The sequence below is a fragment of the Mus caroli genome, chromosome 1, assembly GCF_900094665.2.
Source record: "Mus caroli chromosome 1, CAROLI_EIJ_v1.1, whole genome shotgun sequence".
Taxonomy (NCBI): Eukaryota; Metazoa; Chordata; class Mammalia; order Rodentia; family Muridae; genus Mus; species Mus caroli.
The window spans coordinates 61,367,876-61,382,027 of record NC_034570.1 but is presented as its reverse complement, the minus strand read 5'-3'; the positions used below and the strand labels follow the sequence as shown (position 1 = coordinate 61,382,027).

The following is a 14,152-nucleotide window of genomic DNA, read 5'->3' as shown; positions in this document are numbered from 1 at the left end:
GCCATCACTGGAAAGAGAGGCCCATTGGACTTGCAAACTTTATATGCCCCAATATAGGGGAATGCCAGGGCCAAAAGAATGGGAATGGGTGGGTTGGGAAGTTGGGGGCGCTATGGGGGACTTTTGGGATAGCATTGAAAATGTAATTGAGGAAAATATGTAATAAAAATATTAAAAATTAAAAAAAAAAGAAAAGAGGAATGATTTGTTTACACTCATGGTTTCAGGGGGTTTTGCCCCTGCTTGTTGGGGCTGCTTGCTTTGGGTTTGTGGTAGCCCAGCATATGGGAGAGGGCACAGTGATAGAAACAGTCTTTCCATTTCATGCCTGGTGGAAAGTACAGAGACAAAAGGGGCTGAGATCTCAACATCCGTTCAAGAATATGTCTCAGTGACCCAACCACCTTCTTAAACCATAGTCACAAAGTTAATCCCTCCCAACAGCACCCCACAGGCTGCTGACTAAGACCTTTGCAAATGACATTCAAGGGACATTTGAGATCCAAACCAACATAATATTGATTAAAATATATGCACTTAATATTGGAGTTTCTGTCATATATATTTAGTGTATGATATACTAGAAAAGAATAAGGAAAAGTTAAGAATCTCTCTCTCTCTCTCATTCTTCTCCTTGTTGCTCAACCTCTTCTTTTCCCCCCTCTCCACCCCTCAGCATGGTCTCATTTTGAGCCCTCGTTGGCCAGGAACTCACTGAATTGACCAGACTGTATCCAAATTTGTAGTGACTGTCCTTGTCACTGCCTCCTGATGGTGGAAACTGCAAGTGAACATCATCATTCCTGACAGGAAGGACGTCTTGCCTCCAGCGAAGAGCTCACCCAAATTTCAAAACCAATTTAACATTCTGTGAAAAAAAAGAAATAAAATTTCATGGTCATTTGCAGTGTTCTCAGTTTGTCAGTTGAGAAATGTAAACAAATAAAATATCCAATTTAACAAAAAGATACCAATATCAACCTTTAGCCTGCACATGTATGTACATGCCACTGAACATGTCAACACATACGAAAGAAAGAAAGAGAAAGAGAGAGAGAGAGAGAAAGGAAGAAGGAAAGAAAGGAAGGAAGGAAGGAAGGAAGGAAGGAAGGAAGGAAGGAAGGAAGGAAGGAAGAACAGTATAAGCATGCCATATACATGAATGTACATTAATTTTTAAATTCAAGGTTCAAGACCTTAAAAAAAAAACACTTGCAGTCATCTTCTAGATAAAGAACTTTCATTATTTATATGTTTTATTTTTAGTTTGCTTGATAAGTTTTCTTGTGTGTGTATTAAAGACACATGGCATGCCATTGTAAAACTGTTGATAATAAAAAGATTACTATTGAAGTGAAAAAATGTGATTCTTTTCTGAGATATCAGTGTGGTAATGCGTGCTTGTAACCTCAGAACTCAGGACTTAGAACAAAGAGGGTCAGTGGTTCAAGATTATCCTCAGCTACAGAACAAGTTTGAGACCAGTTGTGACCAGTTAACACACTCTCAAAAAATCAAAAACAAATGAACAAACAAAAAAGGAATGTCTAAAACAGCTCTCCAGTTAGCCTTATCTGCATGTGCACAACAGGCACACACTATGAGCTAGTCAAACCCGTGGAGACAAAAAGGTCAGTGTGAGTGAGGGAATAAAGCAAGGAGCTGGTGGTTTAAGAAGAGAAGGAAAATTCAAACATGAAGCGATGCTCTCCCAAGGCATCAAAGAGCATACTTACAAACGTAGGATTCCAAGGGCAAAAAGGACCTATAGAAACAGATCTATAAGAAGCAGAAATAATCTACTCTACATTTTACAAAAACTTTGGTATGTGCTATAGTTTAGATGTGGACTGTATCGCAAGAGCCTGAGTATTGGGGTCTTCTGTGCTTTTGTCTCATTGGATTGTGTGCACTGGAAAGGATTGTGAGACCTTTTCTCTCTGTAAGTTGATCATTTGGGGTATTTGTTACAGCAATAGAATGCAGACTGGCATAGAATGGTTTCAGTATAGAGAGTGCATTTACAAGAGACAGGGGTATAGAATGAAAAACCATTAAGAAGCTCTTTCATGGTCTAAACCTTAGATGAAGGCTAGGACTCAGGTAGTCAGACAGTCCAGCAGAGGCAGGAACAGATTGAGCATATATGTCTTGAAGGCACAGCTTCCCACAATAGATCAAATATGAAGGGCTAAGGAATGGGAAAGGTCAAGAGTTATTTTCAGATTTCTAACTTTGGCAATGGTTAGTGATGGTGCCATTTATTTTAAATATGGAAACACTGATATAACTCTTCCTATGAAGAATGGATAGATCTTGTTTCCAGAATGCAAATTTCAGAAATTCCTCTGACACATTCAAATAAGCAAGTAGGATATATAAATTTGGAACCGAGAAAAGAAAGCTGAGAAAGAAATATGAATGTGAGTCACCAGAATACAAATGATTTTGAAAGTCATAGGAATGAATGAGATCACCTAAGCAAAAGTAGAGTAGGAAAGAAAAAGGCAGCTGAAGGCTGAACTCGGAGCACGTTTGATGGAAATAGTCCATAGAGAAGCAAAGGAACCAAAGAGCAGTGCAGTGCAAGGAATTAACAATGAGAACTTGTTGTCCCTTAAGTGGAGAGATAAGGATGTCAGTTAGAAACTGCTCATCTCTACAGATCATTGCTAAAAACCTAGGAAGGAGATATAAGAAAATGAATCAGGGACCTTGAAAGATCACACAGTGGTTATGAGCACAGCTGCTTTTGCAGAGATCCTGTGCTCAATTCCCAGCACCTGCATGGTGGCTCATAACCATCTATGCCTCTAGTCCCAGAAGTTCCAGTGCCCTCCTCTGGCTTTCATGGGTACCAAACAGGCAAATGGTGCAGACATACATACATGTAAAACAAACATACATATAAAATAAAAGTTATTTTTTAAAAATCAAAAATTAACCAGGTAACTCACAGAAAGTGTCTTAAGTAAGAGAATTCAAAAAGAAATACTGTCAGGGTTTACAAATTGGCTTTGATGTTACTGCCATGAATGAATATGCTGGGATCATATACAGAATTTTGCATTTCCATTATTAACCAGTGGCTAAGCATCACTTTGATTCCTCTCTGAGTTTCAGTCCGTGCTTGTTTGTTAAATTACAAAATATAGGGTTGCATTTAGAGGGTTTAAAGGGGCAAGAGTAAATTGTTTTTCAAAACAGGAAATATATTCAAGCTCATACTTAAAATGGTATGGTAAAGGGTAAAGGGAGGACATGCAAGGAGCATCCCTTGTGTTGTATCCTCACTGTAAGATCCCATTTTCTCTTGCTGAATTGGCTTTATTACCACAATCCCCTCAAGTCCCAAACACATTCTGAATGGATACCCTTCTCTTGCTTACAGAAGGGTAATAAAGAAAACAGTGTTATAGAAGATGGTGGTAAGAAAATAAAAATGCTCCACTGACTAGTAAATAACAAAAGCTGAATTTGAAATCCAATTTCCCAATCTATACAACTCCGTGGACTATATGGACTCATACTTAAAAAAAAAAAAAGGAAGAAAAGAAAAAAAAGAAAAGAAATGCAGTATATGCCTGATAAGTCTCTCTTCTCAAGTTTGAGTAAGAACAAACTTTATTACTGTCTGAATGTTTGATTCTCATATAGGAAGTGATGTGAGTACATACATCTCCAACGCACCAAAATTATATGTGACATCCATATGAGTACTGGGTCACTTCATGGAGTTCTACCCATATGGCATTCCTTCATCATTCAATACATCACCCATACGCTCCAAGTTCCAGTGTGAGATATGTAGTACAGCTCTTTTGTTTAAGAAGCATCCCCTTTTCAGGTTTGTTATGTCCATTTGTAAATATAACATTTAAACTACAGTGGCAATTTGGAAAGATAGAATTTCAAAATTACATACAAGGCTATCAGTTGTAGAATACAGACAAAAAGAAAGATATGAGAAATTATCATACTCCTTGGTTATCTATTGCTATGAAATGAAACCACCCAAAGTCTACTAGAGTATAGTAACAATATCTTAGAGTTTCTCTTACTTCTGAGGGCTGAATCAAGTAGGCCCCACTGTTGGTGTCTGTTGCATTAGCTGTTAGATAACAGCCAGGACCGCTATGAACTGAAGACTTGACTGGGCATCATGGCTAGGGTGACTGACCTTGTGTGCCAGTTACACATTTATTCACTCACTTTCCTAACTTCATCTTTTAACCTGCTCCGTGTAATTGCATATGAGTCTTGCAATGGATTTTTATTTGCCAGCTGGCATCAAAGTTTTGTTATTAGAAATCACTTGAGAGTCATTGTTGGGAGGAAAAGGGGTTGACTCTTGGACCACCCGCGCCAGATTTGGGAGGCTTCTGCCATGTACAATGTTTTCAGCCTTGATCTCTATGTTATATGGTCATCAACAGTATTCAGAAATAGTAGTATTCTCCAATACCTTTCTTGGGTACATTTGCAGGAAGCTTCTTAGGTGAGATGTGTCACTATAAACAGTTTCTCCCAATACCTAAAAGTCAGGTTTCTGAAAATGTACAGAAATTCTCACCACTGAATATTTATGAATACTCCAACAAGATCTGGATTTCAGCTCAGTATAGGAGGATGAGTCAAGAAGTTGTAATCTGGCTATACATTTGCACCCAGTCTTAACCTTAGTGATAATGATTATGATGCACCAAACTATGTAATATTTATTTTTATAATAAATATTGTCTCTTAAATTTATATTCCTGTGCTGAATAGTTTATGTTAACTTGACACAAGCTAGACTTATCTGAAAAGAGGGAACCTCAATTGAGAAAATATTTCCATGAGATCTGCCTATACAATAAGTTATTAATCAGTGATTATTATGGGATGGACCAGCCTATTATAAGTGGCAATATCCTTGGGTTAGTGGTCCTGGGTTCTATTAAAAAAAAAAGCCGAATGAGGAAGCCAAAAGGAACAAGCCAGTAAGTACTCCTCTGTGGTTCCTGTATCAGCTCCTTCCTCCGAATTCCCTGCTTGAGTTCCTGTCATGACTTCCTTCAATGATGGACTAAGGTGTGGAAGTGTTTGACAAATGTCCACCCCTCTTCTTGCTTTTGCTCGTGGTGTTTCATCATAACAGTAGTAACCCTAGGACTATTTTACTTTAGTATTAATCAATTGTGTTAATGGATTGTAATTTCTGTTATAGTTAACGATTCCTTATGCTAAACTTTCTACCATCAGACACTTGGATAGCACTATGTTTGAACTTACTATAACATATATGATTACCCACACTAGATTTTTAAAATTTGATCATTTATCAGTTAGGTTTACGCAATTCTGTGTTCCCTTTGTACCTTTAGTCACTGAATCATCTTAACTGACTATCTCCCTTATACACAGAACTGTGGAAAGCCTCCCGAGTGTGTAAGTGTTTAAACAGCAAGCTCAGCTGTCAGTAAACATGCATGGTTGGGATTTGCACAATCAGAAATGAAAACAGGAAAAAAATCTGTTAACTTGAACATAGATGAACAAAATAAGGTTCTAAATATGCAAAATTTCATGAACTTCAAGAAAAATATCCCAAGAGGGTTGGCTTATAGTTCAGATTTTGACTTACCAAAAAACTACAGTTTCTGGTTCCTGAACAATTTAAGAATGGACACCTATCATTTTCGCATGTCAGAAACTCTTCGGAGATATTATCTCTGTAAGACCACCAATTTCCATTTCTTTGTTAAAAATTTTGTCATCATCTCAATCGACAAATAGGAGATATACTGTGATTAGCTATATACAGGAGTTCTCCTGAATACACCTAGCATCCAAACTGTGACGATTTTGGCCTAGGCTATATTTTACGGGTTTTAGCATCTTCAGCTCAAAGCCCAAAAGGATTAAAGTTAGTATGGTAGATATAAGCAATCTTTGAGATAAGGAGAAGCAAACTGTAATGCATACCAAAGGGCAGAATGCCAAGCCCCAACAGGCATATTTTAACAACAGGGTAGAACTAAAACCGACAACGAGGCTATTTGGCTTGCACAGGCCATTATTTCTTTACACATATTCTAGAGAGTAATTAAATTCTGAGCAGCATTAGAGTTCTTTTTCATATCAGCGATAAAGAGGTTGGGGAAAATACCCTATCATATGATCTGCTTCTAAGTGAGGAGATAAAAGTAAATTGTGAAATGAGAGTCTCACCTGGGACTCCTGCTGAAGTAAAGCCTTCCTTGAATGAAGATCAGGAAATCATCTTTGACTAAGGGGACAAACTGGATTCCACTCAGGGAATTGGCCTTAGGAAACAGTGGTAAGAAAGGTACATTAGCATTTTAAAAATCCCCTTTGAGTCAGAGTACAGAAAGTTACCAGAGAATGATTAACATTTCTCTTATACTAGTATTGTGAGTCTGTGGGTCTTTCCAAATAAAGGAAGGTAACTCACTGAGATTTCCAAATGTGCACAAACACTAGCTAACCTCATATTGTCTCACATGGTAGTTGCTTTTCTACCTTTCTTTCATCTCTAACCACTCCGTAACTCACAACTGTCTTAAAATATTAAATTCATTTTGAATCATTGTAACAGTCATTTTTTATGCATTTTCCTTCATCTGTAAAAATGGCACCACATTCAGAAATAAAGTTTGAGTTCTGGCTTCAAATAAGCATTCATTCAAATTCTAATTAAATTACTTTGCTGAAACCTATTTGAAACAATTAGTTATTGGAGCCCGTACTAATCAGAGATTACGTACACTGAATGTTCATGCAGCCCAGAATTCTGAATAGATTGTGCAAATTACAAGATAACCGCTTAAGAGATATTAAAGAATATTTTCTGTCTAAAAATGTCATTTATAGAAAATGTTACTTCAAATGACTCCAGAGAAGAGGGAGAGGGAATGTAGGATGTGCCTTGAAAGAGTTTGGATAAGAAGGGTGACTAACATGCTTATGAGAAAATAAAAACCGTGCGGCATACAGAAAGCAAGAACGTGGCCACAGTACCTGGCACTTGCAAGAGGAAGTCTCTGGAGCAGGAAACTGTTCCCATCACAATTGAAGCATGTCATTCTGTATATGTGTTACCTAAATTCTACACATGATGATGTGTAGAACTTGTGATGCCACGGTTGTGATTACAGAAATCAATCATTATTTCAACTTTATTTTGATGGTGAGCATGAAAACCCCATGTCCCTCCTTTGTTCTTTGGACTTTCCATTATCTGCATCAAGTCAAGTTTTCTTTGCATATCAGTTAATATAGGCCAAAATGACTGTCTGTGTACTAAGTGAATGAGAAGGTATTTGTTTAATGACAATTTAAGCATGCAGTCTTCCTGGCAAGGACAAGTTTTTGAGCTGCGTTGTTGAAGGAATAAAGGAGCACAGATTAAAACAAAAACAAACAAACAAACAAACAAAAAACTGGGAGTCCACTTGAGAAGATGCCAACCACAGGTCATTTGCCCAGCTGTCATGACATAATTAGTCTTTACATCAAAGATTTTATGATCTTATTTTCCAATGAGCTCTTTTCTAAATCTAACCTGTTCATTAGTAGAGTAAGCCTTCATCTCTAACAGCTACAATGCTTAATAACTACACCAGGAAAGATTCCCCTGTATTGTCCCTATTTATAGTGATTTATTTCTTTATCTCCTACTAGACAATTTCCTACAGCATGGTAAATTTCTAAAATTATCCAGAAGGCTGTGCACCTAATTGGGATACAATCTGGGTCAGGTATGGCCTTCAATGATATTCATATAACTGTCAGTTATTATAGCATGGAATTTCACTGTAGAGTTTTCCTCTGGTGTTGGCTACATTTTTAATTCACATAACATCTGAGAGCTAGTGAATATTTTTCATTTTCTCTAGTGATAGAGTTATAGAAGAGAAAGAAGGGAGACAGAAGGGAAAGAAGGAGCACGTATTTCATATTTCTTAAAGTAATATTTTTTATTATCTTTCAAGTGGTTATATACTCAACTAAATCTCTTTCTGTAGAGGAGCCTTACTCACACACATGTGTTAAGGATTGACCTCAGTGCTGCACAAGCAAGTGTACAACTGCACTCTGTCCCACACCTGTTAGACATTTTGAATACGCAATAAAGTTTACTTATTTGCTTACTTATGGATTGGGGGATTTGTATAGCTCATTTCTATGAATTGTTCTTCAATTACAGGAACTCCTGGGTGTTCTGATTATTATCCTGTTCTACACTTTTGTAAACTAAAGTCTCCAATTAAAATACTTACCTGTAATAAAAACTGATAAACAGAAAAAGAAAAATGTGCCAATTACTCCTCCAAAATTCACAGTGAATATGTCATTAGAATGCTTTACATCACAAACTTTCAAATTTTGTGGTTACTTCAAAACGGAGGCAGTTGTTATCTATCCACTTGGAGAAGCAAGTGCCTCTATTAGGACACATTCAGAGTGAATTCTCCTCTTTTCAACAAAACTATTTTGATGAAAAGTGAGCATATCCAGAAACATTTCTAGCCATCATTTTTCACTTTTTAACTTTCAGGCAAGGGACTGATGACCTTGAGCTAAACATGCCTCCCAAATGTGTTTGTCAGCTTTCTTTCTTAAATGATGGCATTACACCGGGCATTCTCTCAAATATGCCTCTTAACCAAGCACACTTAGCAAAGTGCCTGGCTGTAAAGTGTTTTTCTTTTTGAATACCTCCTGAGGTGGTTACAATGAGAAAGGTCCCCATAGACTCTTGTATTTGAATGCTTTGTCAACAGTTGATGAAACTGTTTGGAAAGGATTGGGAGGTATGGCCTCATTAGAGGACATGTGGTACTGGTGGGTGGTCTTTGGGACTTCAATACCTACACCATTTCCAGCTAGCTCTCCTTCTTTCTGCTTCTTACTGATAGATCTGATATAAGCTCTCAGCTACTGCTTAAGCACCATGCCTGCCTGATTGCTGCCATGCTTCTACTGTGATGTTCACGGACTCTAATCTGAAACTTTAAGTAAATCCCTAATAAGCTCCTTTTTGATAAGCTTTCTTGGTCATGGTGTCTCTTCACAGCAATGGAAAACTATCCAAGATCCAACCCAAATAAAATTCTCATGCTTCCTGTATTTGAAGAAGCTGCTGCACTGGAAATAGTGCACACGCTCTCCCAATTGGTTTAGGTGATAAATTGTTTTTTGATGCTTGGTCTGACTTGTGATGATTCTATACTCACCGAGATGCAAATTCATGGTGCTGAATTACACAGTGAGTTTGGGAAACACTGATACCCACAAATCAGCTGTTTCTACTGTAACTAATCAGTTGGTTCTTACCATTTTCTCCCCTCATTGGTTGGATGCTGATTTCATTCCTCCAGGCTTCAGAACTTCAAGAGGAACGCTGACTCAAAAGCTAGACTTCCCAAGGCTCAATATTGAGAAAATATGCTGAGTCAGTAATTAGTAAACAGATTATGTAAATAGAATTCCTGGATAAAGTGCTGACATGTAAGTATCAAGCTTACCTAGCCTGGGGCTCTCCAATTAATTGCAGCAATACTGAAAGGTAGACTGCTAAATCATTTGTTTTCAGGGAGTATCATGGGTTTATTCAGTGACTGTATTAATTAGTCCATGAAAACATTTATGACACCTTCATAATGCCAGGTAGAGAGTTTTTTTTTTTTAAAAAACAGGGAAAAAATTTTTTTGAAAAAGGAAAATCTTTAATTCAAACATTAAAATCAAAGGCTTCCTGTAGATGCTGAATAATAGAAGTAGACAGCAATTTGGAGATGACCTGTAGTTAAAACACTTGCTTCACACATTTCATCTAGATTTTAGCTTTTGCCACCTCCAGTTACGTTCTCTGGGGTCAGAATGCTCAGCTGCCATGTGTCACTTGGAGCATGACAATTCCTTTTCTTAGAACCACTTTGGTCATGACAAGTCACTGACTGGAGCCTGTGTGTAGAAATGAAACATAAACCTGTGTATCTCTTAAGAGAGTGCTCCACTCCTTCTCTCTGAAACCCAGGAAAGTCCCTTAACAGTGGAGAGCTTGGCCATGAGCTGCAGAAGTAAGAACTATGTCTTAACAAACAATACTTGATCATTTTAGAGAGAAACTGCAAATACATGCAAGTGGCTGAAAGTATAAACACTCTACCTGGCAATTGTATGTGTGACAGACTCATTTATCTACATGTGGAGTCTTAATTTATACCTGCACTTCACAGTTAATTGTTGAAGTGTTCTTTTCTGCAGTAACAGTGGGGCTCTCTTTAGGATATCCTGAAACAGAAATCATTTTAAAATAAACAGCTATGCTATTTATTACCTATCAAAACAGTACTGAAAAATGCCAAAGAGAAAAGATAACAGAGAAGAGAAGGTAAACATCATTTGCGTGGAGAAATTAAAACATCAATTACTGAAAGTCTGAATGATACATACCACCCTCTTATTTCTACTCCAATGGTTGATAGCATTTACAAAGAGTCCTTGCAGGAAAGTTTAAAGAAAACACTTTTATAGTGATGGTATTATTTTGACTGGCTTATACTAGATTATGCTAGCCCTCTCTCCATTCACACGTCCAGATGCCCCTCCTTCGTAGGCAAAGCCAGTTCTGTTCTCCCATAGCTGTTAGCTTCTATCTTCTGCTTGCTCTTAGTCTCCTGGTGTTGTAGATAGTAGCTAACTACTCCAAGAAACTCTCTTACATGAATAAATTAGTAATAACAGTTATGATCACAATACAGTTTCAGTAATATTAGTAATTTTAATATTGTGTGACTCATGAAGACAAAAATACAGGGCAACCATTTGGTTAATTTTTACCATTTATATTCTTGTTTAACAAGAAAGAACAATATAGCTGGACGGTGGTGGTGCATGCCTTTAATCCAAGCACTTGGGAGGCAGAGGCAGGCAGATTTCTGTGTTTGAGGCCAGCCTGGTCTTCACAGTGAGTTCCAGGAGATCCAGGGCTATACAGAGAAAACCTGTCTGGAAAACAACAAAGACAAAGACAAAGAAAAGGAAGAAGAAAAGGAAAAAGAAAAAGAAAAAGAAAAAGAAAAAGAAAAAGAAAAAGAAAAAGAAAAAGAAAAAGGGAAAGGGAAAGGGAAAGGAAAAGGAAAAAGGAAAAGGAAAAGGAAAAGGAAAAGAAAAAGAAAAAGGAAAAGGAAAAGGAAAAGGAAAAGAAAAAGAAAAAGAAAAAGAAAAAGAAAAAGAAAAAGAAAAAGAAAAAGAAAAAGAAAAAGAAAAAGAAAAAGAAAGAAAGAACAATATACATTTGGATAAGATAAATGCATCTGTAGAAATTTTTCATATTTAGGATACTTAATGAGTTTTGGGGCTGTTATACAAGACTATGTTTTTATATTATGGCCACATACCTTCTCTTTGACAAATGTCTAGTGCTCTGCATCTCAAATGTCAAATTTCCCTAAGTGTGTAGTTATATTGTGCAAACAGGGAATTGGAGAGAGATTGTCAACAAAAACTCTGAAGGGATTGTCTGGAAACCTCAGTGGTGGAATATTTCAACACTGAGTGCTCAGAGAAATTTGTTTTCTGCATCACCACAAGTGAATAGCTTCGCTTCACATGTTGCATCAGCATTAACACAGAGAAGAGTACTTCCGTGACAGGCTGCATACCAGTGTGCATGGCATGTGTGTGCACATACAAGCTGCCATTCATTACCGTCAGTCAACACGTCCTTCTATCTCTAGATTATCTCTCAAGACTCTCTCCTTCTGCCACTTTCCAGATTCAACTGCTGCAACTTTGGTGCATTTGGGGTTTGTTAAGTTCTGTAAACATAAATAGATTGTCATCTCTAGTTCCAAAATACATTCAAATTATTTCTATACTTATTTTCTTCCCATTTTTCTTTTTTTTTTTTGTCCTCTTTATGTGTAATTTCTTTTCACTTCAGCATATATTTTTGAGACCTTAAGGTGCTAATCATGTCATCTAGCTTTACTGTGGGTAGGGAGTGGCTCCTTGCCTTCCTCAAATATTCTGGGAGACTTTCTCTTGATCCAGGGCTTTACAGATACAGTTTTACTCTACTCTTCTGTCTCTGGCCTTTGTGAGTCATGCTTTGCTATGATCCTTCCTCCTTTAGGGCAGACAGATGTACCAAGTGCCCCAAGGATCAGACATACATTTTCCTTGCCCAGAGCCATTAGATCAAAAGCAAAATCCAAAGTCGTACCCACTGAAGATTGAGAAGCAGGCTATGAGTGTTCACTCAGTGATTTAAAACAGCATTTAGTGTTTCTTCTGTAGACTGTCTCCCTCCTTCGATAGACAACTGTTACTTAAGTCCCTCCATAAAGAAGATATTTCCAGAGCCAATTTTCATAAGTACCTTAACAACTTTATCCAAACTCCTCTTGATTGCAGACTGTATATTTACTAAAGTATGCTTTCTTTTAATAATCAGCACATTTTGATAAGACTGAACCTTATGTATAACTTAGTTACATACTCATTTTACAGCTCTATTATACACATAGAGATACATACAAAAATTTAATGGGCTACTAAGTGGAAAAACTAGAACATGAAAGAGATGAACAGGTCCTAACTCTAAGTAATTGGGCAGATGTAAGGAAGAGCTAAATTTTAAAAATAAACTCTGGCTATGTAGTCCTGTCTGAACAGTAGGACCTCAAACATGCAGTGATTCTCCTGCCTCTGCCTCCTGAGTGCTAGGTTTATAGCTCCATCAAATCAAGATCTATGACAAAAGAGTTGTATTGTGCAGCTGTATGATGTATATGGAGAAGGTGAAATACAGAAGTCTGGTCCCTGAAGTGTTTCATAAAATAGAAATGGCATACCAACTTTTATATTCACATGAAGGAAAAAGAAAAGTTTTTCTTCTGCATGTATTTTAATTTATGTGCCTGTTTTGCCTATTATTTGAAGTTAAATTAATTTTAATTAAATATTAAAGTCTTCCTGTACTGCTTAATACATATATTATATTGTCTTTGCTATTACCTTCATATTGAAGGTACATTACAGTGAATAGTCTCATTTCATTCAAATATAATAGCACAGTATTACTTCAGTGTTCTTAGAAGAGATACTCAGATGTAGAACTGTCAGAACACACAGCATATGGTGTCATAGAATGTGATAGTTCTGCCCTTTAATGGATGGCAGCAAGTTTGATTAGTCATTCAGGTTAACAATTTTCTACAGATTAAAAAATAAATTTCTCTAATTCCCTGTAGAACTTAATATCTTTCTGTGAACTGTCTACTCTCCTCTTTTGCTTATCTACAGTTGATGGTCAGTGTTCTTTATGAATGATCACGGTTATGTCTCTCTCTCTCTCTCTTTCTCTCTCTTTCTCTCTCTCTCTCTCTCTCTCTCTCTTTGTGTTCGTGTGTGTGTGTGTGTGCGCGTGTTATGTGTGAATGTGGCTGTGGGCATGCTTATGATATTGTGCATGGAGAGGTTAGAGGACCACTTTAGGAGTTCTTTCCGTCTTGTTGAGTCAGGCTTTGTTTATGTCATATGCTTCAGACTAGTTGTCCCAGAGGCTCTGGATAGACTGTCTCTACCCCTTATCCTATGAGAGACCTGAAGAAGTTACAGATATTCGCCAACATATCCAGACATTTTTAATGATGAGCTTCAGAGATCAATCTGCAATTATTAGCCTTCAGCGGCACCGTACCCATTATGCCATATTTTCAAGCCAAAGGCACTTTGGAAATAAAGATATTAATTCTTTAATTTTTGATTAAATTGATATTTTCAATAGTTTGCAAACCATCTGTATTTAGTGTGATCTGAATTTATTATTGTATTTTTCTTTTCATAGTTTCTGTCTATATGTATTAAGAAATCACAAGTAATATTTTACATTATTTTTAGTTAATCAAAATTATTTTCAAATGTGTGTGTATACAAGTATATATAGGGAGTAAGACAACGAAATATTTTTTATTCTTAGAATTGATTGCATTTTTCCAGCACACTTGATTGAACAGTACATGGCTCCACACATATTTAACATCACTTTTTTATTACACATATCTTTGTAAAATGATTTATTATCCTAAAACATGCTATATTTCTTTAACACATATTTATATCTAGCAGAAAATCA

General features: G+C 36.8%; 1 pseudogene; it reads right to left on the bottom strand.

Annotated features, from left to right (window-relative positions):
• Positions 1–13,721, bottom strand: part of LOC110295383 — a 16,551-nt pseudogene extending 2,830 nt beyond the window's left edge.
• Between the last annotated feature and the right edge of the window lie 431 nt (positions 13,722–14,152).